This window comes from Gigantopelta aegis, chromosome 13 (genome assembly GCF_016097555.1).
Source record: "Gigantopelta aegis isolate Gae_Host chromosome 13, Gae_host_genome, whole genome shotgun sequence".
NCBI lineage: Eukaryota > Metazoa > Mollusca > Gastropoda > Neomphalida > Peltospiridae > Gigantopelta > Gigantopelta aegis.
The window spans coordinates 31,385,737-31,410,736 of NC_054711.1; the positions used below are offsets into that span (position 1 = coordinate 31,385,737).

General features: G+C 39.8%; 1 long non-coding RNA gene across 1 annotated transcript in view; it reads right to left on the reverse strand.

Annotated features, from left to right (window-relative positions):
- Positions 1 to 2,084: 2,084 nt before the first annotated feature.
- The window catches only part of LOC121387864, a 45,959-nt gene continuing 23,043 nt past the window's right edge, over positions 2,085 to 25,000 (reverse strand). Inside the window, exons 2-3 of the long non-coding RNA XR_005959895.1 lie at positions 9,921 to 10,189; positions 2,085 to 2,739 (exon numbers count right to left, since the gene is read on the reverse strand). This is a non-coding gene — a long non-coding RNA (uncharacterized LOC121387864). The remainder of the gene's footprint in view (positions 2,740 to 9,920; positions 10,190 to 25,000) is intronic.

Sequence of the window (25,000 nt, forward strand, 5' to 3'; positions counted from 1 at the left end):
GTTATTGTCTCAATGAACGTAAAAAAGACGTCGTCAGGGAGCATCATATCTCCATACGACATTTTATATAGGAAGGTTGTCTTATTGAGCGTTATTGTTTATGAAACAATCATTCGCAAACTTATGTGAGAACGGCATCTCCAATTCACACAATTTGTAGATGAGGGGTTTTTTCATACCTCGAAAGTAAAAAAAATAAAAAATAATAAGAGACAATCCTTAAATATATTTTTATAAAAATAGAACAATGTTGTATATGTGAAGTGAAATTATATAACCAATTTAAAGGCATACTGTCACGGATTTAAGAACCATATTTCTCTAAAAATGGATAATAAATAAAAATTACATTAATTGTTGGAAACCAAATCTAGCTATCGCATCTCCTTAACTGAACCATGATGGAGTGAAATCCATGTCAACCCTCTCGGGAATTTTAGTTTTTGAATTATGGATCATTGCCATAATTCAATTATTTTTACAAAATATCATTAATAAATGGAGTATGGTGGTTATGAAGATGGTTGAATAAAGTACATTTAGTGACAAATCAAATAACTTTTGTTCAGGTAACACTTTGTTAGACCATTAAATAGGTCAGTGGTCTGTGACAATATGCCTTTAAGTTCGACAACAGTATTCAAGATAGCTTTACTAATCTTAAATCTTACCTGTTTGAAACGTTTTGTGGGGTTTTTTGGCAACAAACGTGCAATTTTGAGAGTCGAGAGTCACCAGGAACACGTTACTATTGTGCGAGATATCATTATGTTTAATGTTCGCACGAAAACTTGGACCCGAATGATGATTATTGGACCTCGTGTCATATAAAAAAGGTATTCAGTCTGAATCATTTTATTTGTTTGTGTCTCTTAAAACGAATGATGTCATGTGACGATTGTATGCTAATTTTGACAGTCAGTTTACTGAATGACGTGTAATTTGTCATGAAAATGTGTGTTTATTTTTCTGTTAAGTATATTATTATGACAAGGAATGGAAAAGCTAATAATGAAACCTCAAAATCACTACTCCTAGTTTTGAGGCAGTGTAAAATATGTTCGACTGTTACAGGTATTTTTACCGTCACATTTTACAGTACTAACAACGTCTCTTTTAAAACTTTTTTTTTTTTTTTTTTTTTTAGCATATCCAATGTCGTAAACAAGTCCAGTGTGTTTCTGCTCATATTGGTGTTTGTTCTTGCTCAAAATGTACTTTAATCCCGCAAAAACTAGTATGTGTTGTCAACGTAAGATGACAAGATCAATTTCTATATTTTTTTCACTATTTATGATCAGTAAAGGAATGCTGTATTGCTCAAAGTTACTTATTATTTAATTTTCAATTGATTGTTTTGATTTTTAAAAACCCGTTTTCAAGACAATTTTTATTTTAAAAATACGAAATAAATTATCTTTATTAGGAACGATATCGTGTTTCGTTTTGATGTATAGCTATTGTAGGCGACAAGCCATTCAACACGTGTGGATGTACTACTCGAAAAAAGTTGTGGATCGATTCTCGTCGGTGGGCCCATTGAGCTATTTCTTGTTCCAGCCAGTACACCGCTACTGGTGTAACAAAGGCCGTGGTATGTATGGTCCTGTTTAGGAAAAATGTAGCAGGTTTCCTCTGAAGATTACGAGTTCGAATTACCAAATTTTTGACATCCAATAGCCGACGATTAATTAACCAGTGTGCTCTAGTAGTGTCGTTAAACAAAACACATTTTAACTAGTGTTTTCTACATATTGTAAATTGTATTCAGATATTAACGTATTGTTCGATAAACTTCATTTAACATGAAAACAACCTAGATATTAATGTATTCTAAATCGATATTTATGGGGAGATATGTGTGTGTGTGTGTGTGTGTGTGTGTGTGTGTGTCTGTGTGTGTGTGTGTGTGTGTGTGTATGCATATGAGTGTATGTATGTGTACGTGCGTGTGTATGTGTGTGTGCGTCCGTGTGTGTGCATGTGTGTGTATAGGTGTGACTGTGTGTGCGTATGTGTGTGTGTGTGTGTATGTGTGTTGTGTATGTGTGTTGTGTCTGTGTGTATGTGTGTGTGTATGTGTATGTGTATGTGTGTGTGTGTGTGTGTAGGTGTGTAGGTGTGTGTGACTGACAGTGTGTGTGCGTGCGTGTGTGTGTGTGTGTGTGTGTTAGTATGTGTGAGAACACACACATCACCAACTTCACCACATGTCCCCTTCAACATACGATTTTACAAAATGCTGTCTTATGTCTGCTTACCAAATTCAATTTCCATTTTTCATTAAGCTTTTTGCCAAACATGACGTAGTAGATGAAACATCTCAAACAAATCCCAAATCACTCAGGCGGAAAGGATGATTACGTTAGCCACTTTCACGTTACCTTTCACCGCGGGCCTTTCTTTCCTGTTATTTAACTTTCAACAAAATAACAAAAATAACTTCTTTTTTTCTTCTTCTAAAAATATCATCGTCACAACCAATTTGGGACAGCGTATCTAATTTCCGACAAATGACGGAAGTAATCGTTATTGTCGATTGACCAAACACAATATCTAAATTAAGTTATGAAATTTTTACAAAAGCTACGTCAATATTGGATTTCTCTTTGTCCGAGTTCGTGTTTGAGTTTGCATTTCAGCTGCATGTTCCGGTCAAAACACCCCACTTGTCTTCCATTTGTCGTTTTATCTTTGGAACGGAAATGGCCGATGCTGGTAACTCAGGATCTGTCAAAACTGAAAATAACACACAATTAAATATATTATCAGAAATATTTACTCTGCTATAAAAACAAAACAAAATGTGAACAATTTTCACAGCTCACACTGGAAAGTATTTTGGTTTGGGCAATTTTCACATATGTAAGAGTATTTCTTTGAAAATCATGTGGATGTCTGGGTGTGGGTAATGTTTTTGGCATGCTTCCATCAGAAGACTGTTCAAGCACGCCTGTCGTGGGCACAACCTCTGACTTCTCCAGTAAGTTCAGACAGGTGAAAATAATTCAAAAGTGGGTAATATAAGGTTATAAATTGTATAGCCATTTTATACGAAAATTAGCAATTGCTAATTTGGCAATGGACAGGTTGATACCTGGATGTGTCGTTTAGATTAGTAGTAAGGCGTCAGCAGATGGTAGCAACTGTGGTGAGGGTTGGGTTTCGGGAGTTTTATATTAAAGGGACATTCCTGAATATGCTGCAATGTTTAAGATGTTATCGACTAACATAGCCTTTCTAACGATTGTAATTACATATCAAATATATTTATCTGCGTAAAATTAGTGGCTCTATATTAAACGCGTTTCTGATCGTTATAATATTTTTACTGGGTTAAATTTAATTTAATTTTCTAAAATATAATGTTTTCGTACGTACAAAATTATTTGAAAACAGAATCCAGTTTGGGCTCCTTACAAATATTAAGACGACCAGAAACACATTGAATATACAGAAACTGATATTCTAAACAAGAAAATACATTTAATATGTAAGTTTAATTGTAAAAATATTTTATTAGTCGGAAACATCTTACAATGCAGCAAACTCAGGAATGTCCCTTTAAGTGAGTTAATAACTCCCTGATACTCTAAAAAAAAAGATGCATTTAAAGAGACGGATCCTAGTTTCTAAACACTACTACATATTTTCCACTATTAGAGCCGGGGTTTTTGTGTGTTTTTTCGATAATTGAAATCAGATATTGCTTAGCTTTTATTGTTTAGATTATCAATTTCCGTACAATTAAAGTGTCTTGTTATCCTAGTGTTTCTAATACCAAGAAATGCATTTTTCATATACACCTCTGAGACGTAATGACTATGAAGACGAGCTCTAGCCTATTTAAAGGGACATTCCTGAGTTTGCTGCAATTTTTAAGATGTTATCGACTAACAGAAATTTTTTAACGGTTGTAATTGCATATCAAATATATTTTTCTGCATAAAATATTAGTGGTTGTATATTAAAAGTGTTTCTGATCATTCTAATATTTGTACTAGGTTAAATTTCATTTTATTTCCTAAAAAAAAAATGTTTTTGTACATACGAAATTATTTGAAGACAATATCCAGTTTGGGCTTCTTACAAATATTAAGACGACCAGAAACACATTGAATATACAAACACTGATATTCTAAACAAGAAAATATATTTAACATGTAAGTTTAATCGTAGAAATATTTTATTAGTCGGATACATCTTACAATGCAGCAAACTCGGGAATGACCCTTTAAGGCTATTTCTCCATTTCAACGCCACACCTCATATTTCTCTCTATTGTAACTTTATCCAAATGTGTTACGGGTTTGTAGATTAACCTATCTTAGTGTCCATTTTCACGGATTGAAACTAATGTCTGCGCCGTTAATGAGAGAGAGAGAGAGTGTGTGTGTGTGTGTGTGTGTGTGTGCAACAGTAGATAAGTATAAAGAAGTTGTGGGGATACTGAGAGAGTATTAGATAATGACATTTTAATTAGGTCTCTATTTCCAAGTGAACTTTCAAAGCATTATGAAATGCTTCATAGTTGCAATTTTTGTAATAAATATCATTTAATCAATCCCTCACAATTCTAATCTTTGCATAATATGGGGCGGGATTTAACTCAGTCAGTTGAGCGCTCGCCCGAAGTGCGTGCGTCGCAGGATCGAACCACCTCGGTGAATCCATTCAACTGATTGCGTTTTTTTTTTTTTTTTTTTATTAATCGTTCCAATGAGTGCAACGAAACTGGTCAAATGCCGTGGTATGTGCAATCTGGTCTGTCCAAAAGTACATATAAAAGATCCATTGCTGCTAATGGAAAAAATGTTGCGGGTTTGCTCTGGAATAAATTATCAATGTGCTCTATAAAGATATAACGACTCAGTGGATAGGTGTAAGACCACTACACTCTCTTCTCTCTCACTAACCACTAACCACTAACAACTAACCACTAACAACTAACAACTAACCACTAACCACTAACCACTAACAACTAACCCACTGTCCTGGGTGAGACGTAGCCCAGTGGTAAACCGCTCGCTTGGTGCGCGGTCGGTTTGGGATCGATCCCAGTCAGTGGGCTCACTGGGCTATTTCTCGCTCCATCCAGACGACTGGTACATCAAAGGCCGGGGTATGTGCTATCCTGTCTATGTGATGATGCATATAAAAGATCCCTTGCTGCTAATTGTAAAGAGTAGCCTATGAAGTGGGGAGAACGGATTTCTTCCCTCAATATCTGTGTGGTCTTTAATCATATGTCCGACGCCATATAACCGTAAACAAAATGTGCTGGGTGCGTCGTTAAATAAACCATTTCCTTCCTCCCTAACCCACTGTCCTGGACAGACAGCCCAGATAGCTGAAGTGTGTGCCCAGGACAGCGAGCTTGAACCTTAATAGGATATGAGCACAAAATAAGTTGAAATGAAATTAAATGAAATACCGATAATCCTAAAAATATACACTGATCGCCAATCGTGCTTATAATTGCATATCAAATATATTTTTCTGCATAAAATATTAGTGGTTGGATATTAAAAGTGTTTCTGATCATTCTAATATTTGTACTAGGTTAAATTTCATTTTATTTCCTAAAAAAAAAATGTTTTTGTACATACGAAATTATTTGAAGACAATATCCAGTTTGGGCTTCTTACAAATATTAAGACGACCAGAAACACATTGAATATACAAACACTGATATTCTAAACAAGAAAATATATTTCACATGTAAGTTTAATCGTAGAAATATGTTATTAGTCGGATACATCTTACAATGCAGCAAACTCGGGAATGACCCTTTAAGGCTATTTCTCCATTTCAACGCCACACCTCATATTTCTCTCTATTGTAACTTTATCCAAATGTGTTACGGGTTTGTAGATTAACCTATCTTAGTGTCCATTTTCACGGATTGAAACTAATGTCTGCGCCGTTAATGAGAGAGAGAGTGTGTGTGTGTGTGTGTGTGTGTGTGTGTGTGTGTGTGTGCAACAGTAGATAAGTATAAAGAAGTTGTGGGGATATTAAGAGAGTATTGGAGAATGACATTTTAATTAGGTCTCTATTTCCAAGTGAACTTTCAAAGCATTATGAAATGCTTCATAGTTGCAATTTTTGTAATAAATATCAGTTAATCAATCCCTCACAATTCTAATCTTTGCATAATATGGGGCGGGATTTAACTCAGTCAGTTGAGCGCTCGCCCGAGGTGCGTGTGTCGCAGGATCGAACCACCTCGGTGAATCCATTTAACTGATTGCTGGGTTTTTTTTTTTTTTTTTTTTTTTTTTTTTTTTTTTTTTTTTTTTTTTTTTTTAATAATCGTTCCAATGAGTGCAACGAAACTGGTCAAATGCCGTGGTATGTGCAATCCGGTCTGTCCAAAAGTACATATAAAAGATCCATTGCTGCTAATGGAAAAAATGTTGCGGGTTTGCTCTGGAATAAATTATCAATGTGCTCTATAAAGATATAACGACTCAGTGGATAGGTGTAAGACCACTACACTCTCTTCTCTCTCACTAACCGCTAACCACTAACAACTAACCACTAACAACTAACAACTAACCACTAACCACTAACAACTAACCCACTGTCCTGGGTGAGACGTAGCCCAGTGGTAAACCGCTCGCTTGGTGCGCGGTCGGTTTGGGATCCATCCCAGTCAGTGGGCTCACTGGGCTATTTCTCGCTCCATCCAGACGACTGGTACATCAAAGGCCGGGGTATGTGCTATCCTGTCTATGTGATGATGCATATAAAAGATCCCTTGCTGCTAATTGTAAAGAGTAGCCTATGAAGTGGGGAGAACGGGTTTCTTCTCTCAATATCTGTGTGGTCTTTAATCATATGTCCGACGCCATATAACCGTAAACAAAATGTGTTGGGTGCGTCGTTAAATAAACCATTTCCTTCCTCCCTAACCCACTGTCCTGGACAGACAGCCCAGATAGCTGAAGAGTGTGTCCAGGACAGCGAGCTTGAACCTTAATAGGATATGAGCACAAAATAAGTTGAAATGAAATTAAATGAAATACCGATAATCCTAAAAATATAACACTGATCGCCAATCGATGCTTAAAGGGACATTCCTGAGTTCGCTGCAATTTTTAAGATGTTATCGACTAAGAGAGACTTTTTAACGTTTCTCCATAAAATATTAGTGGCTGCATATTAAACGTGTTTCTCATCGTTCTAATATTTGTGCTAGGTTAAATTTCATTTTATTTCCTAAAATATTATGTTTTCGTATGTACGAAATTATTTGAAGACAAAGTCCAATTGGGGCTTCTTACAAATATTAAGACGACCAGAAACACATTGAATATACAGACACTGATATTCTTAACAAAAAGAAATATATTTAATATGTAAGTTTAATCGTAGAAATATTTTATTAGTCGGAAACATCTTACAATGCAGCAAACTCAGGAATGTCCCGTTAATAGTGGTAAGGTGTAAAAAAACAAAAAAACCCAAACCTGCCAGTCTTAACAAACGGGAGTACGTACATCTAGTGAAGGAGACTGTAATGAAATAAACTAACTAAAAGGAACTTAAATAATTCCTTAAAGGGACATTCCTGAGTTTGCTGCAATTTCTAAGATGTTATCGACTAACAGAGACTTTTTAACGATTGTAATTGCATATAAAATGTTTTTTCTGCATACAATATTAGCGGCTGTATATTGAACGTGTTTCCGATCGTTCTAATATTTGTACTAGGTTAAATTTAATTTTATTTCCTAAATATAATTTTTTCGTACATACGTACATACAAAATCCAGTTTGGGCTTCTTACAAATATAGAAATGACCAGAAACACAGTGAATATACAGACACTGATATTCTAAACAAGAAAATATATTTAATATGCAAGTTTAATCGTAGAAATATTTTATTAGTCGGAAACATCTTACAATGCAGCAAACTCAGGAATGTCCCTTTAAAAGTGGTAAGGTGTAAATAAAAAAAAAGCCCAAACCTGCCAGTCTTAACAAACGGGAGTACGTACATCTACTGAAGGAGACTGTAATGAAATAAACTAACTAAAAGGAACTTAAATCATTCGTTAAGATAAAATAGTCTACAAATGAAATAAAAATTTACCATCTATTTGCATTTTTTTATAAGAAATTGTAGAAAGCAGCCATGAAGATATAAACATCGATATCACATTTTAAAACAATATCCTTAATGGTGACATCGCCAACGATTAAATCCATTCTGTTATTAGAAATCTTTAACAACAACACCGTGTGCAAAGATTATATTCCAAAAACTAATATTTTAAATAGGCTGAAAATAAAACTAAGAAATATCTCATTTTTATCAGCGGTATACTGTCAAATGGTTGGGCAGCAATCTTTATTATTATTTATTATTTCAATTTATTTCCGTGCGTATGTCCAATTAAGGTTCGATCACGCTGTCCTAGGTACACACTTCAGCTATCTGAGCTGTCTGTCCAAGACAGTGGGTTAGTTGTTAGTTGTTAGTAATTAGTGGTTAGTGAAAGAGAAGAGGGTGTAGTGGTCTTACACCTTCGCATTGAGAGGTGCACTGGCTAGAGCTAGAAATAGCCCAATGGGCCCACCGACAGGGGTCGATCCCAGACCGACCGCGCATCAGGCTTTACCACTGGGCTGCGTCTCGCCCTCCACATAAAAGCAGACTGAAATTAAATATGTTTTGTGATAAAAAAAAAAATCTAATTATTATTAGAAATGTCAATCAGCAATACGTAAGAAACTTGATCCTGGCACTTTCCTCACGAAAAGGAATTAATCATGTTTATTGCTATTATAATAAGAAATTACTCCCTTTTTTAGAAATATGTTTTTTATGTCTAATATTACCATGTTGGTCAATAAGTTTCGAATTATTCTCAAACAATAATACGTTTTTTCAGTGGTAAAAAATAAATAAAAATAAATTCAAAAATCAAAAATCAAAGACTAGTTCCTGTTCAAAAAATGACACGTCATTGAGCAAAGCTATCCATTATGTCAGTTAGCAGACGACATCAGGACGACTAAACTGATCGTGTTTCGGACAACATTGGTGTTTGATAGCACAGCTAACGTCCATATTTCAGTGACGGATCTAGAAAATCAATATGGGGAGGGGGGGGGGGGCAGTGGCATAAGGTGGAATGCCAAGGGAACTTTGAGGGAGGTTTGGAGGGGGATCGTAAAAAAAATGAAAATTAATTATATAATAAAATTATAACTATCGCAAAATTTAGGGGGTTGCTGGCCCATGCCCCTAGATCCGCATTTACTGTATTAAACGCTTACTATATGAAGAGCGGATTCAAGGGAGAAGAGCAGGGGGAGGAAGGCCTGCCCGCCATTCCGCCCGCCCGCCCTGAAAGCAACAAAGTGTCCATTCTTTTGCACAGTTTATTTCCATTGACGTGTCCCTTTTCAGGGAGATGATCCATGTGACCTTTTGTCCTTGGTTACCTCGCTAAGCTATTCCAGGGTCCGCGCTATACAACATTCATTCATTCATTTCAACTTATTTTCGTGATTATATCCAATTAAGGTTCAAGCACGCAGTCATGGGCACACACATCAGCTATCTGGGCTGTTTGTCCAGGACAGTTGTTAGTTGGTTTGTGGTTAGTCAGAGAGAAGAAGGTATAGTGGCCTTACATCTACCCACTGAGCCCTTAAGAACTCGCTCTGGGTTGGAGCCGGTACCGGGCTACGAACCTTGTACCTACCAGCCTGTCCGGCGGCTTAACCACTGCGCCACCGAGGCCGGTCAAAACGTATGAAATTCACTTTCGCTCGTTAAATAGATTTTAAAACAACTCTTAAGATAAATATCTAACGGCCACTCTTGTATTATTCTCTATGTAGTCACCATGGCTAGCTGCTGAAAAAAGCATTAATTGCCTAGTGTAAGTGTTAACGTACCGATACTGGTGGTCCAGGTTGGAAGCGAGGTAACTACGTTTCCCGTAAAATCGACCCATCCTGTCGAATCGTGACGGGTAGTTTCGTTTTATTCCGTACATAAAATAGTTCTCAAACAACTGATTCAGCAAACGAGAGCGGTAGCCGGCCGCATTACGAAAGGGTGCGTGCCTTTCCGGAAACACTCGTTCAAGGTATCCACATTGTGTGAGGCTGACTTGAGCCATTATGGTCAATATGAACACACTCAAAGACATCCAGTTCATTTTCTGAAAAATATAATAATAATAATAATAATAATAACAACAACAATAATGATAAAATAATAATAATGTCATCATGATCATCATCACCACTACGATCATCATCATCACCATGATCATCATCATCACCACCACCACCATCATCATCACCACCATCATCATTATCACCACCACCATCATCACCATCACCACCACCATCACCATCATCACCACCATCATCATCACCATCACCACCACCATCATCATCATTATCACCATCATCATTATCATCATATTCAACGTCATCATCATCATCATCATCATCATCACCATGATGATCATCATCATCACCACCACCTCCATCATCATCACCACCACCACCACCATCATCATCATCATCACTATCATCACATTCAACGTCATCATCATCATCACCACCTTCACCATCACCATTATCACAATCATCACCACCATCATCATTACCAACATCGTCATAATCATATTTGACATTAAAGTTTGTTGTGTGTATTGTTACCACTGACGCACATTGATTCATTAATTAAAAGTCTTAGATGTCACCCATTTGACAATTCTGACATTACCAACACTTTTCCCACAGACAGAACACCACATACCACGTCCTTTGATATACTAGTTGTGCGAGTACGAATAATTTTTACATGCTCATGTACCACTAGAGTTTCGAGCATGTCCGTCCCGGGGCCTGTCTCTGGATTGCCAGGGGCTTGTCCCGGGACAGAAAAAAAAATTAAGCGGACAATTTTGAAATTTACATCCAAAAATTAAATAGTGGGCCTTTAAAATGTTGATGCGCATCTCTAATATAAATAATAAAGAAAATTCTACTCATTAAATTTGGTCGCCAGATTAGATCGGGTGGTCAAAAAGAAATTATATAAGATGGGAGGGGGAGGGGGGGGGGGGGTGTGTGTGTTGAAAATGGGCAAAATTTCGAAAATAGCAATTAGTAAAAAAAGTTAATAGAATTTAAAAAAAAGAGAAAAAAAAAGAAAGTTACACGCCAAAAATAAAAAGAATTGATTGCTCGGTCGAATATTTATATAATTTGGAGCATTTTAGAAGGACAGTCCAAAAATAAATAAGAGAAAGAAGAGAGGATCGGACTATTTAATAATATTTAAAAAAGAAAGTAATTTCGACATAAACTTTTGAACGAAGGTCTAAAAGTTTAAAGTCCGATCTATATGTCCACGTGAGTGGCCTCGTTAAGGTGCACAGCTTGTAGGGACGAGAAGGGTTGCATCCCGTCAAGAAAACACCCTAGATTGACAGTCAATAGACTTTGAAGGTGTAGTGCTGTGCTGAAATACAGATCTTGAGAAGCCGGATCCGTCTGAACGAGAGAGAGAATCAGACTAGGGTATAGTCCAGTCGTCATAGGTTGGTATAGTGGTGCGGACGGGCCCGTTTCCGGAGGATACGAGATGGTATCACAATAAAATAAAATCTAGAAAAGAGTAGTAGGGGCTGACCCCTCTTCCTATTTCTTCTTAGAGTGGAGCGGTCAATCTTCCAGTGCTGCTAGGACAGGCTCGGACATGTAGAGACTAAACGCGAACAACCGTGGCATTCTGCAGAATGGCCGTCATACGAGTCACGAAAAAAGCAAGTCAACATAGTCAGACGGAGAAATGACGTGGATGCAAGGAATCTCGCTAAAAAAGAATCCAACCTGGTGGTGCAGACTGTCGAACGAGAAGCGTTCCAGCGTTCAATCAGTTCCAATGGCCGCATACATCCCAGTAGAAAACTTCACTTCGCTGATAAAAACAACAAAAGTGAAGGATCCCCAAGTCGAGCCGCGAAAGCACGTGCAGTGTGCACAAACACGTCTTACCGCGACGAGCTCCAGTCTGGGAATGATACTAGTTGTGCCGCACTGGTTAATCTGGGGATAACACAGTCAGGGAAAAGCTCTACCGAAGGGAACACACACACACACACACACACACACACACACACACACACACACACACACACACACACACACACAGAGAGACACACACACACAGACACACACACATACACACACACATAGACACAGACACACACACACAGACACACACACACACACAGAGACACGCACATACAAAAACATAGACACACACACGCAGACACATACACACACACAGACACACACACACACATATATACACAGACACACACACACACAGACACACACACACATATAGACACAGACACACACACACACACACACACACAGAGACACACACACACACAGACACACACACATAGACACAGACACACACACAGACACATAGACCCACACACACACACACATAAACACACACAGACACACAGAGACACGCACATACACACACACACACACACACAGAGACACACACATAGACACCCACACGCAGACACACACACACACATAGACACACAGACACACAGACACGCACATACACACACACACACAGAGAGAGACACACACACGCAGACATACACACACATAGACACAGGCACACACACAGACACACGCACGCACACACACGCACGCACGCACACACACACACAGAGACACACACATACACACACGCACATACACACACGCACATACACACACAGACACACTCACACACACACAAACACACAGACATACACACAAACGCACACACACACACATACACACACAGAGACATACACACATACACTCAAACACACAGACACACACACAGGCACACACACACACGCATGAGATACAGACAGACACACACACACGAGATATACACTCTCTCACACACCTACACACACACACACACACACACACGCGCATAAGATACACACTCTTCCACACACATATACACACATAGACACACACACACATACATACACACACACACATACACACATGAGATACACACTCTCACACATACACACACACACACACACATGAGATACACACACACACACATAGACAGACACACACACACACACACACACACACACACACACTCACGCACACCCCCACACACATACACACACACACACACACACACACCAGCAAACAATATTATAACGTCTTAGAAGAAAATATCTCTACTGACCCCCCCCCCCCCCCCCCCACACACACACACACACACACACACATACATACACCCAAGGGATAGTTTTCAATATTTGTTAATCATGCATACACATATATAGTATATAGATTCAGAAATATTATACTGACATGATTTTAAGAGTCAGAATTCTCAACCACACCGTTATCGTTACGGATAGTCGTTTGAGAGAAGATGGTTAGATCACAACAATTTGCTTCCCGCTCTTTACGGTTAAATTTCGTGACTAATATATAATTTTGAGAATAGGGGATAATAAACGAATAACCAGTTAAAATCGAATTTATGTCCCGAATAACAAGTCAATATTATTTCACGAGGGACATAAATTGATAATAACTAGTACCAAGTTTGTTATTGTATTTATTTACCCCAGCTATTTGGGTGTTTTTTTAAAGCCTTTCTTTTCGATATAGGCTACATCGGCTACACGTCCATGTATATACAAACGACGTAAACTATTTTACTGTTCTGGGTATTGCTTTAACTTTAGTTTATTCACGGTTCACAGATAATTTTCAAACCCAAAGTTCTATATATTCTTTAAAACAAATCTATAATGAATTGCATTAAACTACCATTTTATTACAAGTTTAACACTGAAACCAGAAAGACGTTTACAAACGCAATGTCTTTAAACTGCGTGACGTCATTGTGTGTGTGCTTTGCCAATCGTGATGACGTCATATTTAGTACCGAAAAGGTGATTGGTTTGTTGGCGTGAAATCGTCCAATAGAAGTGTACGTTAAACCAATGCATGATAATTTCTCAGTGAGAAATTATGATTTTTATTTTCTCCGTTATGAGTGCCTGCTGGGTTAATAATAATAAATAAATAACTTTTCTGAGAATATCGCCATATTTAAGTTACTAATCGTGCCGATCTGCGAAACTAGCTGAACGATTAGTAACGTTGCTGAATCAGACCTCAGACCACAATTAATTTCGCTATATGTTTCTATATAGCCTTAGTGGCTATAACCTTTTTTTTATTAATATCAGCAGGCCCGTGGATTTTTGTATGTACCTTTGCCTGCCTGTGGGACACATGCCCTAAAAAGGACAACCCCTGTTGTCCAGCTCTTTCTCCCAGCATATTGGTTTAAACAAACACACCCACTAAACCTGGCCGGAGTACACCCATTTTATACAAAAATCACTACTTTTGCATGGGCCGGAATTACCACAAACAAGTCTTCAATGTCAACAAGTTACACATGTTTACAAACTACATGCTCTCCCCTGTCACATCAGTCAAATAGTTACCACTTCACAGCTCTCTGCTATGAAATAATCACAGTCAAACAGCAGACTACTTGCACGGACAAATTTCCGGATTTTGGACAACCAAATGGGAAGATAACTGTAATCGAGTCCATCATACTGGACCGAATTTACGAAGCCTGTTTTTCGTAAATGCATGTGTTTTAGCGTTGTAACTGTATGCAGTTACATTCGAGAAAGACATAAACATGCTTTGGAAATTGTGGACGTTCTGATTAGCTATTGGTATCCGTAACAGAAACAGTGTAGTCGCGAATCCTCATTAGAGCAACGGTGATGCTTTCCACCGAAAGTGTCCAGCGCCTTCTTATAAGAGTCTTTATGGATTCAGACAACTTCTCATGATAGTGATACACAAAAGACTCCCTGAATTTTAAACAAAATCTTTCACTGGTAGTGTATAATTTTTAATTGTTAAAAAACCCAAAACAAAAACCAACAACAAAAAAACTAAACAAAAACCAACAACAAAACCCATCTATAATTCTATTCGCATACAGTCAGAACATTTACACTTTAAATGCGCAGTGTATCTTTGGGCGAAAATTAAATCTGAATGACAAAATGATTACCCGTGGCCAAGATCTCTCTTGAATGGGCATTTTGGCAAAATAGTGGTTGATCCCATGTGCCTCGTCTTACATGTGAGAGGACAGCCACTCTTGAGCAGGTCCTTTACTGGACAGTACATCTTTCTGACAGTCACTTTTGTGGAGGTCCTTTACTGGACAGTACATCTTTCTGACAGTCACTCTTGAGCAGGTCCTTTACTGGACAGTACATCTTTCTGACAGTCACTCTTGAGCAGGTCCTTTACTGGACAGTACATCTTTCTGACAGCCACTCTTGAAGAGGTCCTTTACTGGACAGTACATCTTTCTGACAGCCGCTCTTGAGGAGGTCCTTTACTGGACAGTACATCTTTCTGACAGTCACTTTTGAGGAGGTCCTTTACTGGACAGTACATCTTTCTGACAGTCACTTTTGAGGAGGTACTTTACTGGACAGTACATCTTTCTGACAGCCACTTTTGAGGAGGTCCTTTACTGGACAGTACATCTTTCTGACAGTCACTATTGAGCAGGTCCTTTACTGGACAGTACATCTTTCTGACAGCCACTCTTGAGAAGGTCCTTTACTGGACAGTACATCTTTCTGACAGCCGCTCTTGAGCAGGTCCTTTACTGGACAGTACATCTTTCTGACTGCCACTATTGAGCAGGTCCTTTACTGGACAGTACATCTTTCTGACAGCCACTCTTGAGAAGGTCCTTTACTGGACAGTACATCTTTCTGACAGCCACTCTTGAGCAGGTCCTTTACTGGACAGTACATCTTTCTGACAGCCACTCTTGAGCAGGTCCTTTACTGGACAGTACATCTTTCTGACAGCCGCTCTTGAAGAGGTCCTTTACTGGACAGTACATCTTTCTGACAGTCACTATTAAGCAGGTCCTTTACTGGAGCGTACATCTTTCTGACAGCCACTCTTGAGAAGGTCCTTTACTGGACAGTACATCTTTCTGACAGTCACTTTTGTGGAGGTCCTTTACTGGACAGTACATCTTTCTGACAGCCACTCTTGAGAAGGTCCTTTACTGGACAGTACATCTTTCTGACAATCACTCTTGAGAAGGTCCTTTACTGGACAGTACATCTTTCTGACAGCCACTATTGAGCAGGTCCTTTACTGGAGCGTACATCTTTCTGACAGCCACTCTTGAGAAGGTCCTTTACTGGACAGTACATCTTTCTGACAGTCACTTTTGTGGAGGTCCTTTACTGGACAGTACATCTTTCTGACAGCCACTCTTGAGAAGGTCCTTTACTGGACAGTACATCTTTCTGACAGTCACTTTTGTGGAGGTCCTTTACTGGACAGTACATCTTTCTGACAGCCACTCTTGAGAAGGTCCTTTACTGGACAGTACATCTTTCTGACAGTCACTCTTGAGAAGGTCCTTTACTGGACAGTACATCTTTCTGACAGTCACTCTTGAGAAGGTCCTTTACTGGACAGTACATCTTTCTGACAGCCACTATTGAGCAGGTCCTTTACTGGAGCGTACATCTTTCTGACAGCCACTCTTGAGAAGGTCCTTTACTGGACAGTACATCTTTCTGACAGTCACTTTTGTGGAGGTCCTTTACTGGACAGTACATCTTTCTGACAGCCACTCTTGAGAAGGTCCTTTACTGGACAGTACATCTTTCTGACAGCCACTATTGAGCAGGTCCTTTACTGGAGCGCACATCTTTCTGACAGCCACTCTTGAGAAGGTCCTTTACTGGACAGTACATCTTTCTGACAGTCACTTTTGAGAAAGTCCTTTACTGGACAGTACATCTTTCTGACAGTCACTTTTGTGGAGGTCCTTTACTGGACAGTACATCTTTCTGACAGCCACTCTTGAGAAGGTCCTTTACTGGACAGTACATCTTTCTGACAGTCACTTTTGTGGAGGTCATTTACTGGACAGAACATCTTTCTGACAGCCACTCTTGAGAAGGTCCTTTACTGGACAGTACATCTTTCTGACAGCCACTATTGAGCAGGTCATTTACTGGACAGTACATCTTTCTGACAGCCACTCTTGAGAAGGTCCTTTACTGGACAGTACATCTTTCTGACAGTCACTTTTGAGGAGGTCCTTTACTGGACAGTACATCTTTCTGACTGCCACTCTTGAGGAGGTCCTTTACTGGACAGTACATCTTTCTGACAGTCACTTTTGTGGAGGTCCTTTACTGGAGCGTACATCTTTCTGACAGCTACTCTTGACCAGGTCCTTTACTGGACAGTACATCTTTCTGACAGTCACTTTTGTGGAGGTCCTTTACTGGACAGTACATCTTTCTGACAGTCACTTTTGTGGAGGTCCTTTACTGGACAGTACATCTTTCTGACAGCCACTCTTGAGAAGGTCCTTTACTGGACAGTACATCTTTCTGACAGTCACTTTTGTGGAGGTCCTTTACTGGACAGTACATCTTTCTGACAGTCTGAGGAGGTCCTTTACTGGACGGTACATCTTTCTGACACTCACTTTTGAGCAGGTCCTTTACTGGACAGTACATCTTTCTGACAGCCACTCTTGAGCAGGTCCTTTACTGGACAGTACATCTTTCTGACAGTCACTTTTGTGGAGGTCCTTTACTGGACAGTACATCTTTCTGACAGTCACTCTTGAGCAGGTCCTTTACTGGACAGTACATCTTTCTGACAGTCACTCTTGAGCAGGTCCTTTACTGGACAGTACATCTTTCTGACAGCCACTCTTGAAGAGGTCCTTTACTGGACAGTACATCTTTCTGACACAGGTCCTTTACTGGACAGTACATCTTTTGTCACTTTTGAGGAGGTCCTTTACTGGACAGTACATCTTTCTGACAGTCACTTTTGAGGAGGTACTTTACTGGACAGTACATCTTTCTGACAGCCACTTTTGAGGAGGTCCTTTACTGGACAGTACATCTTTCTGACAGTCACTATTGAGCAGGTCCTTTACTGGACAGTACATCTTTCTGACAGCCACTCTTGAGAAGGTCCTTTACTGGACAGTACATCTTTCTGACAGCCGCTCTTGAGCAGGTCCTTTACTGGACAGTACATCTTTCTTACTATTGAGCAGGTCCTTTACTGGACAGTACATCTTTCTGACAGCCACTCTTGAGAAGGTCCTTTACTGGACAGTACATCTTTCTGACAGCCACTCTTGAGCAGGTCCTTTACTGGACAGTACATCTTTCTGACAGCCACTCTTGACATCTTTACTGGACAGTACATCTTTCTGCTCTTGAAGAGGTCCTTTACTGGACAGTACATCTTTCTGACAGTCACTATTAAGCAGGTCCTTTACAGCGTACATCTTTCTGACAGCCACTCTTGAGAAGGTCCTTTACTGGACAGTACATCTTTCTGACAGTCACTTTTGTGGAGGTCCTTTACTGGACAGTACATCTTTCTGACAGCCACTCTTGAGAAGGTCCTTTACTGGACAGTACATCTTTCTGACAATCACTCTTGAGAAGGTCCTTTACTGGACAGTACATCTTTCTGACAGCCACTATTGAGCAGGTCCTTTACTGGAGCGTACATCTTTCTGACAGCCACTCTTGAGAAGGTCCTTTACTGGACAGTACATCTTTCTGACAGTCACTTTTGTGGAGGTCCTTTACTGGACAGTACATCTTTCTGACAGCCACTCTTGAGAAGGTCCTTTACTGGACAGTACATCTTTCTGACAGTCACTTTTGTGGAGGTCCTTTACTGGACAGTACATCTTTCTGACAGCCACTCTTGAGAAGGTCCTTTACTGGACAGTACATCTTTCTGACAGTCACTCTTGAGAAGGTCCTTTACTGGACAGTACATCTTTCTGACAGTCACTCTTGAGAAGGTCCTTTACTGGACAGTACATCTTTCTGACAGCCACTATTTAGCAGGTCCTTTACTGGAGCGTACATCTTTCTGACAGCCACTCTTGAGAAGGTCCTTTACTGGACAGTACATCTTTCTGACAGTCACTTTTGTGGAGGTCCTTTACTGGACAGTACATCTTTCTGACAGCCACTCTTGAGAAGGTCCTTTACTGGACAGTACATCTTTCTGACAGCCACTATTGAGCAGGTCCTTTACTGGAGCGCACATCTTTCTGACAGCCACTCTTGAGAAGGTCCTTTACTGGACAGTACATCTTTCTGACAGTCACTTTTGAGAAAGTCCTTTACTGGACAGTACATCTTTCTGACAGTCACTTTTGTGGAGGTCCTTTACTGGACAGTACATCTTTCTGACAGCCACTCTTGAGAAGGTCCTTTACTGGACAGTACATCTTTCTGACAGTCACTTTTGTGGAGGTCCTTTACTGGACAGAACATCTTTCTGACAGCCACTCTTGAGAAGGTCCTTTACTGGACAGTACATCTTTCTGACAGCCACTATTGAGCAGGTCATTTACTGGACAGTACATCTTTCTGACAGCCACTCTTGAGAAGGTCCTTTACTGGACAGTACATCTTTCTGACAGTCACTTTTGAGGAGGTCCTTTACTGGACAGTACATCTTTCTGACTGCCACTCTTGAGGAGGTCCTTTACTGGACAGTACATCTTTCTGACAGTCACTTTTGTGGAGGTCCTTTACTGGAGCGTACATCTTTCTCACAGCCACTCTTGAGCAGGTCCTTTACTGGACAGTACATCTTTCTGACAGCCGCTCTTGAAGAGGTCCTTTACTGGACAGTACATCTTTCTGACAGTCACTATTAAGCAGGTCCTTTACTGGAGCGTACATCTTTCTGACAGCCACTCTTGAGAAGGTCCTTTACTGGACAGTACATCTTTCTGACAGTCACTTTTGTGGAGGTCCTTTACTGGACAGTACATCTTTCTGACAGCCACTCTTGAGAAGGTCCTTTACTGGACAGTACATCTTTCTGACAATCACTCTTGAGAAGGTCCTTTACTGGACAGTACATCTTTCTGACAGCCACTATTGAGCAGGTCCTTTACTGGAGCGTACATCTTTCTGACAGCCACTCTTGAGAAGGTCCTTTACTGGACAGTACATCTTTCTGACAGTCACTTTTGTGGAGGTCCTTTACTGGACAGTACATCTTTCTGACAGCCACTCTTGAGAAGGTCCTTTACTGGACAGTACATCTTTCTGACAGTCACTTTTGTGGAGGTCCTTTACTGGACAGTACATCTTTCTGACAGTCACTCTTGAGAAGGTCCTTTACTGGACAGTACATCTTTCTGACAGCCACTATTGAGCAGGTCCTTTACTGGAGCGTACATCTTTCTGACAGCCACTCTTGAGAAGGTCCTTTACTGGACAGTACATCTTTCTGACAGTCACTTTTGTGGAGGTCCTTTACTGGACAGTACATCTTTCTGACAGCCACTCTTGAGAAGGTCCTTTACTGGACAGTACATCTTTCTGACAGCCACTATTGAGCAGGTCCTTTACTGGAGCGCACATCTTTCTGACAGCCACTCTTGAGAAGGTCCTTTACTGGACAGTACATCTTTCTGACAGTCACTTTTGAGAAAGTCCTTTACTGGACAGTACATCTTTCTGACAGTCACTTTTGTGGAGGTCCTTTACTGGACAGTACATCTTTCTGACAGCCACTCTTGAGAAGGTCCTTTACTGGACAGTACATCTTTCTGACAGTCACTTTTGTGGAGGTCCTTTACTGGACAGAACATCTTTCTGACAGCCACTCTTGAGAAGGTCCTTTACTGGACAGTACATCTTTCTGACAGCCACTATTGAGCAGGTCATTTACTGGACAGTACATCTTTCTGACAGCCACTCTTGAGAAGGTCCTTTACTGGACAGTACATCTTTCTGACAGTCACTTTTGAGGAGGTCCTTTACTGGACAGTACATCTTTCTGACTGCCACTCTTGAGGAGGTCCTTTACTGGACAGTACATCTTTCTGACAGTCACTTTTGTGGAGGTCCTTTACTGGAGCGTACATCTTTCTGACAGCTACTCTTGACCAGGTCCTTTACTGGACAGTACATCTTTCTGACAGTCACTTTTGTGGAGGTCCTTTACTGGACAGTACATCTTTCTGACAGTCACTTTTGTGGAGGTCCTTTACTGGACAGTACATCTTTCTGACAGCCACTCTTGAGAAGGTCCTTTACTGGACAGTACATCTTTCTGACAGTCACTTTTGTGGAGGTCCTTTACTGGACAGTACATCTTTCTGACAGTCACTCTTGAGGAGGTCCTTTACTGGACGGTACATCTTTCTGACACTCACTTTTGAGCAGGTCCTTTACTGGACAGTACATCTTTCTGACAGCCACTCTTGAGCAGGTCCTTTACTGGACAGTACATCTTTCTGACAGCCGCTCTTGAAGAGGTCCTTTACTGGACAGTACATCTTTCTGACAGTCACTATTAAGCAGGTCCTTTACTGGACAGTACATCTTTCTGACAGCCACTCTTGAGAAGGTCCTTTACTGGACAGTACATCTTTCTGACTGCCACTTTTGAGCAGGTCCTTTACTGGACAGTACATCTTTCTGACTGCCACTCTTGAGGAGGTCCTTTACTGGACAGTACATCTTTCTGACAGCCACTCTTGAGAAGGTCCTTTACTGGACAGTACATCTTTCTGACAGCCACTCTTGAGGAGGTCCTTTACTGGACAGTACATCTTTCTGACAGCCACTATTGAGCAGGTCCTTTACTGGACAGTACATCTTTCTGACTGCCACTCTTGAGAAGGTCCTTTACTGGACAGTACATCTTTCTGACAGCCACTCTTGAGAAGGTCCTTTACTGGACAGTACATCTTTCTGACAGTCACTTTTGTGGAGGTCCTTTACTGGACAGTACATCTTTCTGACAGTCACTATTGAGCAGGTCCTTTACTGGACAGTACATCTTTCTGACTGCCACTCTTGAGAAGGTCCTTTACTGGGCAGTACATCTTTCTGACAGCCACTCTTGAGAAGGTCCTTTACTGGACAGTACATCTTTCTGACAGTGACTTTTGTGGAGGTCCTTTACTGGACAGTACATCTTTCTGACAGTCACATTTGTGGAGGTCCTTTACTGGACAGTACATCTTTCTGACAGCCACTCTTGAGAAGGTCCTTTACTGGACAGTACATCTTTCTGACAGCCACTATTGAGCAGGTCCTTTACTGGACAGTACATCTTTCTGACTGCCACTCTTGAGGAGGTCCTTTACTGGACAGTACATCTTTCTGACAGTCACTCTTGAGCAGGTCCTTTACTGGACAGTACATCTTTCTGACAGTCACTTTTGAGCAGGTCCTTTACTGGACAGTACATCTTTCTGACAGTCACTCTTGAGCAGGTCCTTTACTGGACAGTACATCTTTCTGACAGTCACTCTTGAGCAGGTCCTTTACTGGACAGTACATCTTTCTGACAGTCACTCTTGAGAAGGTCCTTTACTGGACAGTACATCTTTCTGACTGCCACTTTTGTGGAGGTCCTTTACTGGACAGTACATCTTTCTGACAGCCACTATTGAGCAGGTCCTTTACTGGACAGTACATCTTTCTGACTGCCACTTTTGTGGAGGTCCTTTACTGGACAGTACATCTTTCTGACAGCCACTCTTGAGGAGGTCCTTTACTTGGTAATACATCTTTCTGACAGCCACTCTTGAGCAGGTCCTTTACTCCACTTGAGCAGATTGATGTAATAATCATCGGCTATTGGGTGTCAAACATTTGGTAATTTTGACGTATAGTCTTACAGAGGAAACCTGCTACATTTTTCCATCAGTAGCCAGGGATCATTTTTATGCACCATCACACAGACAGGCAGACATTCCACGGCCTTTGATATATCAGTCATGGTGCACTGGCTGGAACGAGAAATAGCCCAAATGGGCCCACCGACGGGGATCGATCCCAAACCGACCGCGTGTTAAGCGAGCGCTTTACTGGGATATCCCAACCATGTCTCAGTCTTGTTGTTCTGAATACTGTTGTTCTGAATACTGTTCTTCTGAATTCTGTTTTTTCTTAATACTGTTCTTCTGAATACTGTTTTTTCTGAATACTGTTGTTCTGAATACTGTTTTCCTGAATACTGGTTTTTTATGAATGTTGTTGTCCTGAACACTGTTTTCCTGAATACTGTTGTTCTGAATACTGTTTTCCTGAATACTGTTGTATACTGTTGTTTTGAATACTGGTGTTCTGAATACTGTTTTCGTGAATACTGTTGTTCTGAATACTGTTTTCGTGAATACTGTTGTTCTGAATACTGTTTTCCTGAACACTGCTGTTCTGAATACTGTTGTTCTGAATACTGTCGTCCTGAATACTGCTGTTATGAATAATGTTGTTCTGAATACCGTTGTTCTGAATACCATTGTTCTGAATAGTGTTGTTCTGAATAGTGTCGTTCTGAATACTGTCCTTCTGAATACTGTCGTTCTGAATACTGTTCTTCTGAATACAGTTCTTCTGAATATTCTTGTCCTGAATACTGTTGTTCTGAATACTGTTTTCCTGAATACTGCTGTTATGAATACTGTTGTTCTGAATACTGTTGTTCTGAATACCGTTGTCCTGAATACTGTTGTTCTGAATACCGTTGTTCTGAATACTGTTTTCCTGAATACCGTTGTTCTGAATACCATTTTCCTGAATACCGTTGTTCTGAATACTGTTGTTCTGAATACTGTTGTTCTGAATACCGTTGTTCTGAATACTGTTTTTCTGAATACAGTTGTTCTGAATACTGTTCTTCTGAATACTGTTTTTCTGAATACTGTTGTTCTGAATATTGTTTTCCTGAATACTGTTGTTCTGAATACTGTTTTTCTGAATACTATTGTTCTGAATAATGTTTTCCTGAATACTGTTGTCCTGAATACTGTTGTTCTGAATACCGTTGTTCTGAATACTGTTTTTTTCTGAATACTGTTGTTCTGAATGTTTTTTTCTGAATAATGTTGTTCTGAATAATGTTTTCCTGAATACTGTTGTTCTGAATACCGTTGTTCTGAATACCATTCTTCTGAATACTGTTTTTCTGAATACTGTTTTTTTCTGAATACTGTTGTTCTGAATACTGTTTTCCTGAATACTGTTGTTCTGAATACTGTTGTTCTGAATACGGTTTTTCCTGAATATTGTTATTCTGAATACTGTTTTCCTGAATACTGTTGTTCTGAATACTGTTGTTCTGAATACTGTTTTTCTGAATACCGTTGTTCTGAATACTGTTTTCCTGAATACTGTTGTTCTGAATACTGTTTTTCTTAATACAGTTGGGAAGATCGTGTATATATTGATGTTTGATGGAACAGTGGAGTAGACTTCGTAGATTCGAAACAAACTACCAATGGCCATGGTATGTGTTCTCTCTGTGGGAAAGTGCATATAATATTTAAAAACACAAAGTGTCAGTTGGCCGGTTTCGAACCTACGTCACCCATATACAAGATCCCTTACTCCTAATGGGCTAGGAGGGGGAACATAGCCCATTGGTAAAGCACTCGCTTGTTGTGCGGTCGGTCTGGGATAGATCCCAATCGATGGGCCCTTGGGCTATTTCTCGTTCCAACCAGTGCACCACGACTGATATATCAAAGGTATGTGCTATCATTTCTGTGGGATGGTGCCTAAAAAAGATACCTTGCTACTGACGGAAAATGTTGTGGGTTTCTTTCTTAGACTGTATGTAGAAATTACCAAATGTTAGTCATCTAATATGTTCTAGTGGTGTCGTTAAACAAAACAAACTTTACTATTACTGCTAATGGGAAAAAAAATCAATAGCGGGCTCTCTCTCAACGCTGTGTGTCAAAATTACCAATCTATTCGTATCCGACAACCGATGATTCATATCAAGCAATGAGTTTCTATCTTTGTCAGGCACAAAAATATATATATATTCGCCAGTGT